Below are 15,180 nucleotides of genomic sequence, written 5' to 3'. Positions count from 1 at the left end.
GGGACCGCGGAGTAGTGCACAGCGACGGGTGCGGAGGGCAAAGCCGGGAGATTCCTGCACAGACGATCGGTGCTGACCGGCACTCACCAGACCGAGTGGCTTGTCTGCTCACCCGCCGGGGCGGGCGGGGCTGCGAGCTGAGGCTCGGGTTTTGGTTTTGGACGGAGCTCAGGGAGAGGACTGGGGTTGGCGGCTTGAACATAGCCTGAAGGGGTTAGTGCACCACGACTAGCCGGGAGGGAGTTCGGGGAAAAGCCTGCACCGCCGAAGAGGCAAGAGACTTTTTCTTCCCTCTTTGTTTCCTGGTGCGCGAGGAGAGGGGTTTAAGAGCGCTGCTTAAAGGAACTCCAGAGACGGGCGCGAGCCGCGGCTAAAAGCGCGAACCCCAGAGACGGGCGCGAGCCGCGGCTGAGGGCGCGAGCCCCCAAGACGGGCGCGAGCCGCGGCTGAAAGCGCAAACCCCAGAGACGGCCGCGAGCCACGGCTAAAACCGCGGACCCCAGAGACGGGCGGGAGACGCTAAGGCTGCTGCTGCCGCCACCAAGGGGCCTGTGTGCGAGCACAGGTCACTCTCCACACCCCTCTTCCGCGGAGCCTGTGCAGCCCGCCACTGCCAGGTTCCCGGGATCCAGGGACAACTTCCCCGGGACTACGCACGGCGGGTCTCAGGCTGGTGCAACATCACGCCGGCCTCTGCCGCAACTTCACGCTGCCTCTGCAGCCGCAGGCCCGCCCCGCACGTAGTGCCCCTCCTACCCCCATCCCCCAACCCCCGGCCTGAGTGAGCAGGAGGCCCCGAATCAGCGGCTCCTTTAACCCCGTCCTGTCTGAGCGAAAAAACAGACGCCCTCCAGCGACCTACACGCAGAGGCAGGGCCAAATCCAAAGCTGAGCTCCTGTGAGCTGTGAGAACAAAGAAGAGAAAGGGAAATCTCTCCCAGCAGCCACAGAAGCAGCGGATTAAAGCTCCACAATCAACTTGATATACCCTGCATCTGTGGAATACCTGAATAGACAAGGAATGATCCCAAATTGAAGAGGTGGAATTTAGGAGCAAGATCTATGATTTTTTTCCCTTTTCCTCTTTTTGTGAATGTGTACGTGTATGCTTCTGTGTGAGATCCTGTCTGTATACTCTTGCTTCCACCATTTGTCCTAGGGCTCTATCCGTCCATGACTTTTTTTTAAAAATTCTTTTTCTTAATAATTAAGTTTAATTGTGATAACTTTATTATACTTTACCTTCGTTCTTTCTTTCTTTCCTTCCTTCCTTCCCTCCTTTAGACAACGAATCACCCCAAATTGAGGAGGTGGTCTCAGGGAGCAGGATTTATGATTTTTCCCCCTTTACCTCTTTTTGTGAAGGTGTATGTGTATGCTTCTGTGTAAGATTTTCTCTGTATAGCTTTGCTTCCAACATTTGTCCTAAGGTTCTATCCGTCCCTTTTTTTTTTTTTTTTTCTAAATATTTTTTAATTCAATAACTATATTATACTTTATTTTATTTTTACTGTATCATCTTTCTTTCTGTCTTTTTTCCTTCTTTCCCTCCTTCCTTCCTTCCTCCCTCCCTCCCTCCCTCCCTCCTTTCTTTCCTTCTTTGCTTCTTTCTTCCTTCCTTCCTTTCCTCCTTTCCTTCTTTCTTTACTCATACTTCTACTAATTCTCCCTACTTTTTCTCCCTTTTATTCTGAGCTGTGTGGATGAAAGGCTCTTGGTGCTCCAGCCAGGAGTCAGGGCTCTGCCTCTGAGGTAGGAGAGCCAACTTCAGGACACTGGTCAACAAGAGACCTCCCAGCTCCACATAATATTAAACGGTGGAAATATCCCAGAGACCTCCATCTTAACACCAGCACCCAGCTTCACTCAACGACCAGCAAGCCACAGTGCTGGACAACCTATGCCACACAACTAGCAAAACAGGAACACAACCCCACCCATTAGCAGAGAGGCTGCCTAAAATCATAATAAGGCCACAGACACCCCAAAACACACCACCAGACGTGAACCTGCCCACTAGAGAGACAAGATCCAGCCTCATCCAGCACAACACAGGCACTAGTCCCCTCCACCAGGAAGCCTACACAACCCACTGAAACAACCTTAGCCACTGGAGACAGACATCAAAAACAACGGGAACTACGAAAGTGCAGCCTGCAAAAAGGAGACCCCAAACACAGTAAGATAAGCAAAATGAGAAGACAGAAAAACACACAGCAGATGAAGGAGCAAGATAAAAACCCACCAGACCTAACAAATGAAGAGGAAATAGGCAATCTACCTGAAAAAGAATTCAGAATAATGATAGTAAGGATGATCCGAAATCTTGGAAGTAGAATGGACAAAATGCAAGAAACAGTTAACAAGGACCTACAAGAACTAAAGATGAAACAAGCAACGATGAACAATGCAATAAATGAAATTAAAATCACTCTAGATAGGATCAATAGCAGAATAACTGAGGCAGAAGAACAGATAAGTGACCTGGAAGATAAAGTAGTGGAAATAACTACTGCAGAGCAGAATAAAGAAAAAAGAATGAAAAGAACTGAGGACAGTCTCAGAGACCTCTGGGACAACATGAAACGCACCAACATTCGAATTATAGGGGTTCCAGAAGAAGAAGAAAGAACGAAAGGGACTGAGAAAATATTTGAAGAGATTATAGTTGAAAACTTCCCTAATATGGGAAAGGAAATAGTTAATCAAGTCCAGGAAGCACAGAGGGTCCCATACAGGATAAATACAAGGAGAAACACGCCAAGACACATATTAATCAAACTGTCAAAAATTAAATACAAAGAAAGCGTATTAAAAGCAGCAAGGGAAAAACAACAAATAACACACAAGGGAATCCCCATAAGGTTAACAGCTGATCTCTCAGCAGAAACCCTACAAGCCAGAAGGGAGTGGCAGGACATACTGAAAGTGATGAAGGAGAATAGCCTGCAACCAAGACTACTCTACCCAGCAAGGATCTCATTCACATTTGATGGAGAAATTAAAACCTTTACAGACAAGCAAAAGCTGAGAGAGTTCAGCACCACCAAACCAGCTTTACAACAAATGCTAAAGGAACTTCTCTAGACACGAAACACAAGAGAAGGAAATGACCTATAGTAGCGAACCCAAAACAATATATAAAATGGAAATAGGAACATACATATCGATAATTACCTTAAATGTAAATGGACTAAATGCTCCCACCAAAAGACACAGATTGGCTGAATGGATACAAAAACAAGACCCTTATATATGCTGTCTACAAGAGACCCACTTCAGAACTAGAGACACATACAGACTGAAAGTAAGGGGATGGAAAAAGATATTCCATGCAAATGGAAACCAAAAGAAAGCTGGAGTAGCAATTCTCATATCAGACAAAATAGACTTTAAAATAAGGACTATTAAAAGGGACAAAGAAGGACACTACATAATGATCAAGGGATCGATCCAAGAAGAAGATATAACAATTGTAAATATTTATGCACCCAACATAGGAGCACCTCAATACATAAGGCAAATACTAACAACCATAAAAGGGGAGATCAACAGTAACACATTCATAGTAGGGGACTTTAACACCCCACTTTCACCCATGGACAGATCATCCAAAATGAAAATAAATAAGGAAACACAAGCTTTAAATGATACATTAAACAAGATGGACTTAATTGATATTTATAGGACACTCCATCCAAAAACAACAGAATACACATTTTTCTCAAGTGCTCATGGAACATTCTCCAGGATAGATCATATCTTGGGTCACAAATCAAGCCTTGGTAAATTTAAGAAAACTGAAATTGTATCAAGTATCTTTTCCGACCACAACGCCATGAGACTAGATATCAATTACAGGAAAAGATCTGTAAAAAATACAAACACATGGAGGCTAAACAATACACTACTTAATAATGAAGTGATCACTGAAGAAATCAAAGAGGAAATCAAAAAATACCTAGAAACAAATGACAATGGAGACACAACGACCCAAAACCTATGGGATGCAGCAAAAGCAGTTCTAAGGGGGAAGTTTATAGCAATACAAGCCCACCTTAAGAAGCAGGAAACATCTCGAATAAACAACCTAACCTTGCACCTCAAGCAATTAGAGAAAGAAGAACAAAAAAACCCCAAAGCTAGCAGAAGGAAAGAAATCATAAAAATCAGATCAGAAATAAATGAAAAAGAAATGAAGGAAACAATAGCAAAGATCAATAAAACTAAAAGCTGGTTCTTTGAGAAGATAAACAAAATAGATAAACCACTAGCCAGACTCATCAAGAAAAAAAGGGAGAAGACTCAAATCAATAGAATTAGAAATGAAAAAGGAGAAGTAACAACTGACACTGCAGAAATAAAAAAAATCATGAGAGATTACTACAAGCAACTCTATGCCAATAAAATGGACAATCTGGAAGAAATGGACAAATTCTTAGAAATGCACAACCTGCCAAGACTGAATCAGGAAGAAATAGAAAATATGAACAGACCAATCACAAGCACTGAAATTGAAACTGTGATTAAAAACCTTCCAACAAACAAAAGCCCAGGACCAGATGGCTTCACAGGTGAATTCTATCAAACGTTTAGAGAAGAGCTAACACCTATCCTTCTCAAACTCTTCCAAAATATAGCAGAGGGAGGAACACTCCCAAATTCCTTCTACGAAGCCACCATCACCTTGATACCAAAACCAGACAAGGATGTCACAAAGAAAGAAAACTACAGGCCAATATCACTGATGAACATAGATGCAAAAATCCTCAACAAAATACTAGCAAACAGAATCCAACAGCACATTAAAAGGATCATACACCATGATCAAGTGGGGTTTATTCCAGGAATGCAAGGATTCTTCAATATACGCAAATTTATCAATGTGATAAACCATATTAACAAATTGAAGGAGAAAAACCATATGATCATCTCAATAGATGCAGAGAAAGCTTTCGACAAAATTCAACACCCATTTATGATAAAAACCCTCCAGAAAGTAGGCATAGAGGGAACTTTCCTAAACATAATAAAAGCCATATATGACAAGCCCACAGCAAACATCATCCTCAATGGTGAAAAACTGAAAGCATTTCCACTAAGATCAGGAACAAGACAAGGTTGCCCACTCTCACCACTCTTATTCAACATAGTTTTGGAAGTTTTAGCCACAGCAATCAGAGAAGAAAAGGAAATAAAAGGAATCCAAATCGGAAAAGAAGAAGTAAAGCTGTCACTGTTTGCAGATGACATGATACTATACATAGAGAATCCTAAAGATGCTACCAGAAAACTACTAGAGCTAATCAATGAATTTGGTAAAGTAGCAGGATACAAAATTAATGCACAGAAATCTCTGGCATTCCTATATACTAATGATGAAAAATCTGAAAGTGAAATCAAGAAAACACTCCCATTTACCATTGCAACAAAAAGAATAAAATATCTAGGAATAAACCTACCTAAGGATACGAAAGACCTGTATGCAGAAAATTATAAGACACTGATGAAAGAAATTAAAGATGATACAAATAGATGGAGAGATATACCATGTTCTTGGAAGGGAAGAATCAACATTGTGAAAATGACTCTACTACCCAAAGCAATCTACAGATTCAATGCAATCCCTATCAAACTACCACTGGCATTTTTCACAGAACTAGAACAAAAAATTTTGCAATTTGTATGGAAACACAAAAGACCCCGAATAGCCAAAGCAATCTTGAGAACGAAAAAAGGAGCTGGAGGAATAAGGCTCCCTGACTTCAGACTATATTACAAAGCAACAGTAATCAAGACAGTATGGTACTGGCACAAAAACAGAAAGATAGATCAGTGGAACAGGATAGAAAGCCCAGAGATAAACCCACGCACATATGGACACCTTATCTTTGATAAAGGAGGCAGGAATGTACAGTGGAGAAAGGACAGCCTCTTCAATAAATGGTGCTGGGAAAACTGGACAGGTACATGTAAAAGTATGAGATTAGATCACTCCCTAACACCATACACAAAAATAAGCTCAAAATGGATTAAAGACCTAAATGTAAGGCCAGAAACTATCAAACTCTTAGAAGAAAACATAGGAAGAACACTCTATGACATAAATCACAGCAAGATCCTTTCTGACCCACCTCCTAGAGTAATGGAAATAAAAACAAAAATAAACAAATGGGACCTAATGAAACTTCAAAGCTTTTGCACAGCAAAGGAAACCATAACCAAGACCAAAAGACAACCCTCAGAATGGGAGAAAACATTTGCAAATGAAGCAACTGACAAAGGATTAATCTCCAAAATTTACAAGCAGCTCATGCAGCTCAATAACAAAAAAACAAACAACCCCATCCAAAAATGGGCAGAAGACCTAAATAGACATTTCTCCAAAGAAGATATACAGAATGCCAACAAACACATGAAAGAATGCTCAACATCATTAATCATTAGAGAAATGCAAATCAAAACTACAATGAGATATCATCTCACACCAGTCAGAATGGCCATCATCAAAAAATCTAGAAACAATAAATGCTGGAGAGGGTGTGGAGAAAAGGGGACACTCTTGCACTGCTGGTGGGAATGTGAATTGGTTCAGCCACTGTGGAGAACAGTATGGAGGTTCCTTAAAAAACTACAAATAGAATTACCATATGACCCAGCAATCCCACTACTTGGCATATACCCTGAGAAAACCAAAATTCAAAAAGAGTCATGTACCAAAATGTTCATTGCAGCTCTATTTACAATAGCCAGGACATGGAAACAACCTAAGCGTCCATCATCGGATGAATGGATAAAGAAGATGTGGCACATATACACAATGGAATATTACTCAGCCTTAAAAAGAAATGAAATTGAGCTATTTGTAATGAGATGGATAGACCTAGAGTCTGTCATACAGAGTGAAGTAAGTCAGAAAGAAAAAGACAAATACCGTATGCTAACACATATATATGGAATTTAAGGGAAAAAAATGTCATGAAGAACCTAGGGGTAAGATAGGAATAAAGACGCAGACCTACTGGAGAACGGACTTGAGGGTATGGGGAGGGGGAGGGGTGAGTTTTGACAGGGCGAGAGAGAGTCATGGACATATACACACTAACAAACGTAGTAAGGTAGATAGCTGGGGGGAAGCAGCCGCAAGGCACAGGGATATTAGCTCGGTGCTTTGTGACAGCCTGGAAGGGTGGGATGGGGAGAGTGGGAGGGAGGGAGACACAAGAGGGAAGACATATGGGAACATATGTATATGTATAGCTGATTCACTTTGTTATAAAGCAGAAACTAACACAACACCATTGTAAAGCAATTATACCCCAATAAAGATGTTTAAAAAAAAAAAAAAAAAAAAAGAAACAAGAAAAGTCTCAAATAAAAAGCATAACCTTACACCTAAAGCAATTAGAGAAAGAAGAACAAACAAAACCCCAAGTTAGTAAAAGAAAAGAAATCATAACGATCAGGGCAGAAATAAATAAAATAGAGACGAACAAAACAATAGCGAAGATTAATGAAACTAACAGCTGGTTCTTTGAGAAGATAAATGAAATTGATAAACCTTTAGCCAGACTCATGAAGAAAAAAGGGAAAGGCTTCAAATCAAGAAAATTAGAAATGAAAAAGGAGAAGTTAGAATGGACACCACAGATATACAAAGGATCATAAGAGACTACTACAAGCAAATATACACTAATAAAATGGACAACCTAGAAGAAGTGGACAAATTCTTAGAGAGGTACAAACTTGCAAGACTTAACCAGGAAGAAATAGAAAATATGAACAGACAAATAACAAGTACCAAAATTGAAACTGTGATTAAAAATCTTCCAATAAACAAAAGTCCAGGACCACATGGCTTCAAAGGCAAATTCTATCAAACATTTAGAAAAGAAATTCTTCCTTCTGAAACTCTTCCAAAAAGCTGCAGAGGGGGCTTCCCTGGTGGCGCAGTGGTTGAGAGTCCACCTGCCAATGCAGGGGACACAGGTTCGTGCCCCGGTCTGGGAAGATTCCACATGCCGTGGAGCGGCTGGGCCTGTGAGCCATGGACACTGAGCCTATGCATCCGGAGCCTGTGCTCCGCAACGGGAGAGGCCACAGCAGTGAGAGGCCTGCATACCGCAAAAAAAAAAAAAAAAAAAACCTAAAAACTGCAGAGGAAGGAATATTTCCAAGCTCATTCTATGAGGCCACCATCATCCTGATACCAAAACCAGACAAAGGTAACACAAAAAAAGAAAATTACAGGCCACTGTCACTGATGAACATAGACCCCAAAATCCTCAACAAAACACTATCAAACCAAATCCAACAACACATTAAAAGGGTCATACACCACAATCAAGTGGGATTTATCCCAGGGATGCAAGGATTCTTCAATATAGGCAAATCAATCAACGTGATACATGACATTAACAAATTGAAGAATAAAAATCATATGATCATCTCTATAGATGCAGGAAATGCTTTTAACAAAATTCAGCACCCATTTATGATAAAAACTCTCCAGAAAGTGGGCACAGAGGGAATCTACCTCAAAATAATGAGGGCCATATATGACAAACCCACAGCAAACATCATTCTCAATGATAAAAACCTGAAAGAATTTCCTCTAAGGAACAAAACAAGGATGTACACTCTCACCACTATTATTCAACATAGTTTCAGAAGTCCTAGCCACAGCAATCAGAGAAGAAAAATAAATAAAAGACATCCAAATTGGAAAAGAAGAAGTAAAACTGTCAGTTTGCAGATGACATACTATACATAGAAAATCCTAAAGATGCAATGAGAAAACTACTAGAGCTCACCAATGAATTTGGTAAAGTTGCAGGATACAAAATTAATCCTTGCATTGCTATACACTAAAAACAAAAGATCAGAAATAGAAATTAAGGCAACAATCCCATTTACCGCTGCATCAAAAAGAATAAAATACCTAGTAATAAACCTACTTAAGGAGGCAAAAGACCTGTATGCAGAAAACTATAAAACACTAATGAAAGAAATCAAAGATGACACAAACAGATGGAGAGATATACCATGTTTTTGGACTGGAAAAATAATACTGTTAAAATGACTACACTTCCCAAAGCAATCTACAGATTCAATGCAATCCCTATCAAATTGCCAATGGCATTTTTCACATAATTAGAACAAAAAATTTTACAATTTGTATGGAAACACAAAAGACCATGAATAGCCAAAACAATCTTGAGAAAGAAAAATGGAGCTGCAGGAATCAGGCTTCCTGATTTCAGACTACAATACAAAGCTACAGTAATCAAGACAGTATGGTACTGGTGCAAAAACAGAAATATGGATCAATGGAACAGGATAGAAAGTCCAGAGATACACCCAAACACCTATGGTTAATTAATCTATGACAAAGGAGGCAAGAATATACAATGGAGAAAAGACAGTCTCTTCAATAAGTGGTGCTGGGAAAAGTGGACAGCTACATGTAAAAGAATGAAATTAGAACATTCTCTAACACCACACACAAAAATAAACTCAAAATGAATTAAAGACCTATCAATAAATGTAAGTCTGGTTACTACAAAACTCTTAGAGAAAAACATAGGCAGAACACTCTTTGACATAAATTGCAGTAAGCTCTTTTTTAATACACCTCCTAGAGTAATGAAAATAAAAACAAAAATAAACAAATGGGGCCTAATTAAACTTAAAAACTTTTGCACAGCAAAGGAAACCATAAACAAAATGAAAAGACAACCCTCAGAACAGAAGAAAATATTTGCACATGAAGCAACCAACAGGAGATTAATCTCCAAAATTAACAAACAGCTCATGCACCTCAGTATCAAAAAAATAAATAACCCAATTGAAAAATGGGTGGGGCTTCCCTGGTGGTGCAGTGGTTGAGAATCTGCCTGCTAATGCAGGGGACAAGGGCTTGAGCCGTGGTCTGGGAAGATCCCACATGCCGCAGAGCAACTAGGCCCGTGAGCCACAACTACTGAGCCTGTGCGTCTGGAGCCTGTGCTCTGCAACAAGAGAGGCCGTGATAGTGAGAGGCCTGTGCACCGCGATGAAGAGTGGCCCCCGCTTGCCACAACTAGAGAAAGCCCTCGCACAGAAATGAAGACCCAACACAGCCATAAATAAATAAATAAATAAATAAAAGCCAAGCATTTGAAGCCCTTTAAAAAAAAAAAAATGGGTGGATGATCTAAATAAACATTTCTCCAAAGAAGACATATGGATGGCCAAAAAGCACATGGAAAGATGCTCAACATCACTAATTATTTAAAAAATGCAAATCAAAACTAAAATGAGATATCACCTTACACTGGTCAGAATGGCCATCATCAGAAAAATCTACAAACAATAAATCCTGGAGAGGGTGTGGGAAAAAGGGAATCCTCCTACACTGTTGGTGGGAATGTAAATTGGTACAGCCACTATGGAGAACAGTATGGAAGTTCCTTAGAAAACTAAAAATAGAGCTACCATATGATCCAGCATTCCCACTCCTGGGCATATATCTGGAGAAACCATAATTCAAAAATATACATGCACCACAATATTCATTGTAGCACTATTTACAATAGCCAGGACAGGGAAGCAACCTAAATGTCCATCAACAGAGGAATGGATAAAGAAGATGTGGTACATATATAACATGGAATATTATTCAGCCATAAAAAAGAAAGAAACATGCATTTGCAGCAACATGGATGGACATACAGATTCTCATACTGAGTGAAGTAAGTCAGATAGAGAAAGACAAATATCATATGATATTGCTGACATGTGGAATCTAAAAAAAGGGTACAAATGAACTCATCTACAAAACAGAAATAGAGTTACAGATGTAGAAAACAAACTTATGGTTGCCAGAGGGTAAGGGGAGGCAGGGGGATAAATTGCGAGATTGGAATTGACTTATACACACTACTACGTATAAAATAGATAACTAATAAGGATCTACTGTATTGAACAGGGAACTGCACTCAATACTCTGTAATGACTTATATGGAGAAAGAATCTAAAAGGAAAAAGAATTGATATATGTATATGTATAACTGATTCACTTTGCTCTACAGCAGAAACTAACACAACATTGTAAATCAACTCATTCCAATAAAAAAAAATTTTTTTAATGAAATTTTCTTTTTCTAGAAGCTTTCCTGTTCTTTCACTTTTTTTTGATAAGCATATTTATTATACATTTTTCCAGATTTATTGAGATATAATTGACCTGTAGCACTGCTTAAGTTTGTGTACAAAGTGTTGATTTGATACCTTATGGATTGCAAAATGACTACTACAATGCTGTTAGCTTACACCTCCATCTCATAACATAATTACCATTGTGTGTGTGTGTGTGTGTATGTGGTAGGAACATATAAGTCTCTTAGCAACTTTCAGGTTCATAATACAGTCTTATTACATATAATCACCATGGCATATATTAAATCACCAGAACTTATTCATCTTATAACTAGATGTCTATATTCTTTAGCCAACATCTCCCCCATTACTCTAAGCCCGTAAAAACCAACATTCTAGTTTCCATTTCTACAATTTCAGCTTTTTCAGATACCACATATAAGTGGATCCAATGTCAAGGAACTATTTCCCTATATTTTCTTCTAGGAGTTGTATGTTTTCTTCTAGTTTTATGTTTTCAGGCCTTATTCCATTTTGAGTTAATTTATGTGAGTTGTATAAGAGTCCAATTTCATTCTTTTCCATGTAGTTATCCAGTTTTCCAAACACAACTTTTTGAAGAGACTATCCTTTTCCATTGAGTATTCTTAGCTCCCTAGTGAAGTAATTGTTGACCATAAATGGGAGCATTTATTTCTGGGCTCTCAATTCTGTTCCATTGATCTATGTGTCTATTTTTAATAATAGTCCCTACTGTTTTGATTACTATAGCTTTGTAGCATAGTTTGAAATCATAAATGTGATGCATCTAGCTTTGTTTTCTTTCTCAAGATTGCTTTGGATATTCAAAGACTTTCATGGTTCCAAACAAACTTTAGGGTTATTTTTTTCTATTTCTGTGAAAAAGCTGTTAGAATTTTCACAGGGATTACACTGAATCCATTGATAGCTTTGGGTAGTGTGAACAGTTTAATAATATTCTGCCAATCCATAAACATGGAATATCTTTCAATTTATTTGTGCCTTCCTCAATTTCTTTCATTAAATCTTGGTTTTCAGTGTACAGTTCTTTCACCTACTTGGTTAAAAATGTATTCCTAAGAATTTTACTGTTTTTGATTCTATTGCAAATGGGATTATTTTATTTATTTATTTTTCAGTTAGCTCATTGTTAGTGTATCAGAACACAAGTGACTGTTGGCTGATTTTATATCTGACAACTTTACTGAATTTGTTGATTACTTTTAACAGTTTTTTTTTAATGGGGCCTTTAGGATTTTAAATATATAAGATCATGCCATCCACAAACAAAGACAATTTTGTTTCTTAATTTCTGATTTGGGTGCCTCTTATTTCTTTTTCTTACCTAATTACTCTGGCTAGGACTTCCAGTACCACAGTGAATAAGGAAAAGCTTTCTTTCACCACTGTGTATGATGTTAGCTGTGGGTTTGTCATACATGGCCTTATTATGTTGAGACATGTTCCTTCTATACCAAATTTTTGATCATTTTTATCACGAAACAATATATTTTGTCAAATGCTTTCTCTGCATATACTGAGAGAATCATGATTTCTTATCTTATATCCTAGGAAAGTAGTGTGTAACATTTATTGATTTTGTATGTTGAACAATCCTTGAATGCCAGGGTTAAACCCTGCTTCATTATGGTATATGATCCTTTCAATGTGCTTTTGAATTTGGTTTGTTAATACTGTGTTGAGAAGTTTTATTGATACATCTATATTCATCTGAATATTGGTCTATAGTTTTCATTTTTCTCTGTGTCATTATCTAGCTTTGGTGGCAACATAATTATGGTCTCATAAAATGAATTTGGAAGTGCTCTTCAATTTTTTGGAAGAGTTTGAGAAAGACTGGCATTAATTTTTCTTTAATTGTTTGGTAGAATTCACCAGAGAATCATCTGGCCCTGGGATTTTCTTTGTTGATATAATTTTGATTACTGATTCAATCTCCCTACTAGTTACTGGTCTATTCAGATTTTCTATTCCTTTATGATTCAATCTTGGTAGGTTCTATGTTTCTAGGAACTTATGCATTATTTTAGGTTATCCAAACTGTTGGCATATAACTGTTCTTAGTAGTTTCTTATGATCCTTTGTATTTCTGTGGTATCATTTGTAATGTCTACTCTTTCATTTTTTTTTTTGAGTCTTCTGTTTTTCTTAGTTAAAGGTTTGTCAATTTTGTAGTTATCTTTTCAAAACTGTTGATCTCTTCTGATATCTATTTCATTTATTTCTGCTCTGATCTTTGTTATTTCCCTTTTCTGCTAATTTTGGGCTTAATTTGTTTCTCTTTTTCTAGTTCCTTGAGGTATAAAGTTAGGCTGTTTTAGTCTGAGATCTTTTTTCCTTTGTTATATAGGAATTTATCACTATAAAACTTCTTGTTCTAAGAATGCTGCTTTTGCAGCATCCCATAGGTGTTGGTATGTTACGTTTCCATTTTCATTTGTTTCAAGGTATTTTTTGTTTTCTTTAACCCATTTTTTCTTCAGGTGTGTGTTGTTTAATTTTCATATAATTTTAAAGATTCCAGCCTTCCACCTGTTTTGCTTTCTAGTTTCATAACACTGTTACTGGTAAAGATACTTGGTATGATTTCAATCTTCTTAAATTTGCTTAGAGTTGTTTTGTGACCTACTGTCCTAAGATCTATTCTACAGAATATTCCGAGTGCACTTGAGAAGAATGTGTATTATGCTGCTGTCAGATGGAATTTTCTGTATGTATCTGTTAGGTCCATTTAGTCTAGCTCATTTCCAACATTTCCTTATTGATTTTCTGTCGGATAATCTATCCATTGTTGAAAGTGGGATATTGAAGTTCCCTACTATTATTCTAGTGTTGTCTATTTCTCCCTTCATCACTGTATTCTTCAGCTCCACAATTTCTGTTTAGTTCTTTTTATTATGACTTCTCTTTCTTAAACTTCTCATTCCATTCATGTACTGTTTTCCTGACTTTGCTGAACTGTCTTTCTATGTTTTCTTGTATTTCACTGATTTTCCTTAAAACAGCTGTTTTGAATTCTTTACTGGGTAAACTGAAGATCTCCATGTCTTTGGTTCAGTTACTGGAAGATTATTATAACCCTTTGGTGGTATCATGTTGAATTTTCACATGAACCAGATTTTTGTAATGCTGTCTTCACATCTGAAGTAGCAGATACCTTCCATCAGCCCTAGTAGATATTCTGAGGCTATCTCAGACCTTCTGTAGGTACACCTGCTCCACAATTCTCGCTCCTTCTTGTCGAAGAATTCTCAAATTTTTATGACTTCTCTGGATACTGCTATATAACATGCTGAGTGCTGACAGTATCTCTTTTGTTCCCAAAGATGATACTAATGCTCAAGTCTTTGGTCTTTCCCTGGTCTATAGATTTGGGCCAGTTTTCTGCTCATGCTCACTAGCCATGGGTCAAAATCTGTTCTCACTGGTGCATGCACAGGGAGCCAGTCAGAGGGTGGGGGTGTATGTGGGCGAGGCACATGGAGCACTAGGCCAGTTGCAGTGATCTGCAGGTAAAGCATTCCTAGTGGTTTGTGCGCAGACTTCTTGATGGAGTTCACAACATAGTATCCACGTGTTTAATACCCTCTGAGAGTCCTATCTGCCGCTCCCCTAGCCTCTTCCTGACCCCACTCATGATGCTCATGATTCAATACTCTTAATGGATCAACAGAGAAATGAGCCCCTTTGGCAGTGTCTCACACAACTGGAGAAGCTGGGTGCTCACTCACATGCTCTTCCTTTTCCCTTTGAGAGAAATCACATGCTAAGGAGGATATCTCATGGCCCTAAGTTGTGCTGTCTTGTGGGAGGGATAATGTTGGTAAAATCCACCTGTTCCTCTCACCCACTCTAATGCATCTAACTCATATTTTATTTTGGCCAGGGTACTGGCACTTCTTTGGAAACCTACACATCCTCAAAGGCTCCCTCATCCATGGGTAATTATCTAAGACAGTGTTTTCCAGTGGCTCCTGGACTGCAGCTGAAAAGGCCCAT

The sequence above is a fragment of the Phocoena sinus genome, chromosome 3, assembly GCF_008692025.1.
Source record: "Phocoena sinus isolate mPhoSin1 chromosome 3, mPhoSin1.pri, whole genome shotgun sequence".
Lineage (NCBI taxonomy): Eukaryota > Metazoa > Chordata > Mammalia > Artiodactyla > Phocoenidae > Phocoena > Phocoena sinus.
Note: the sequence above shows the minus strand (reverse complement) of the source record.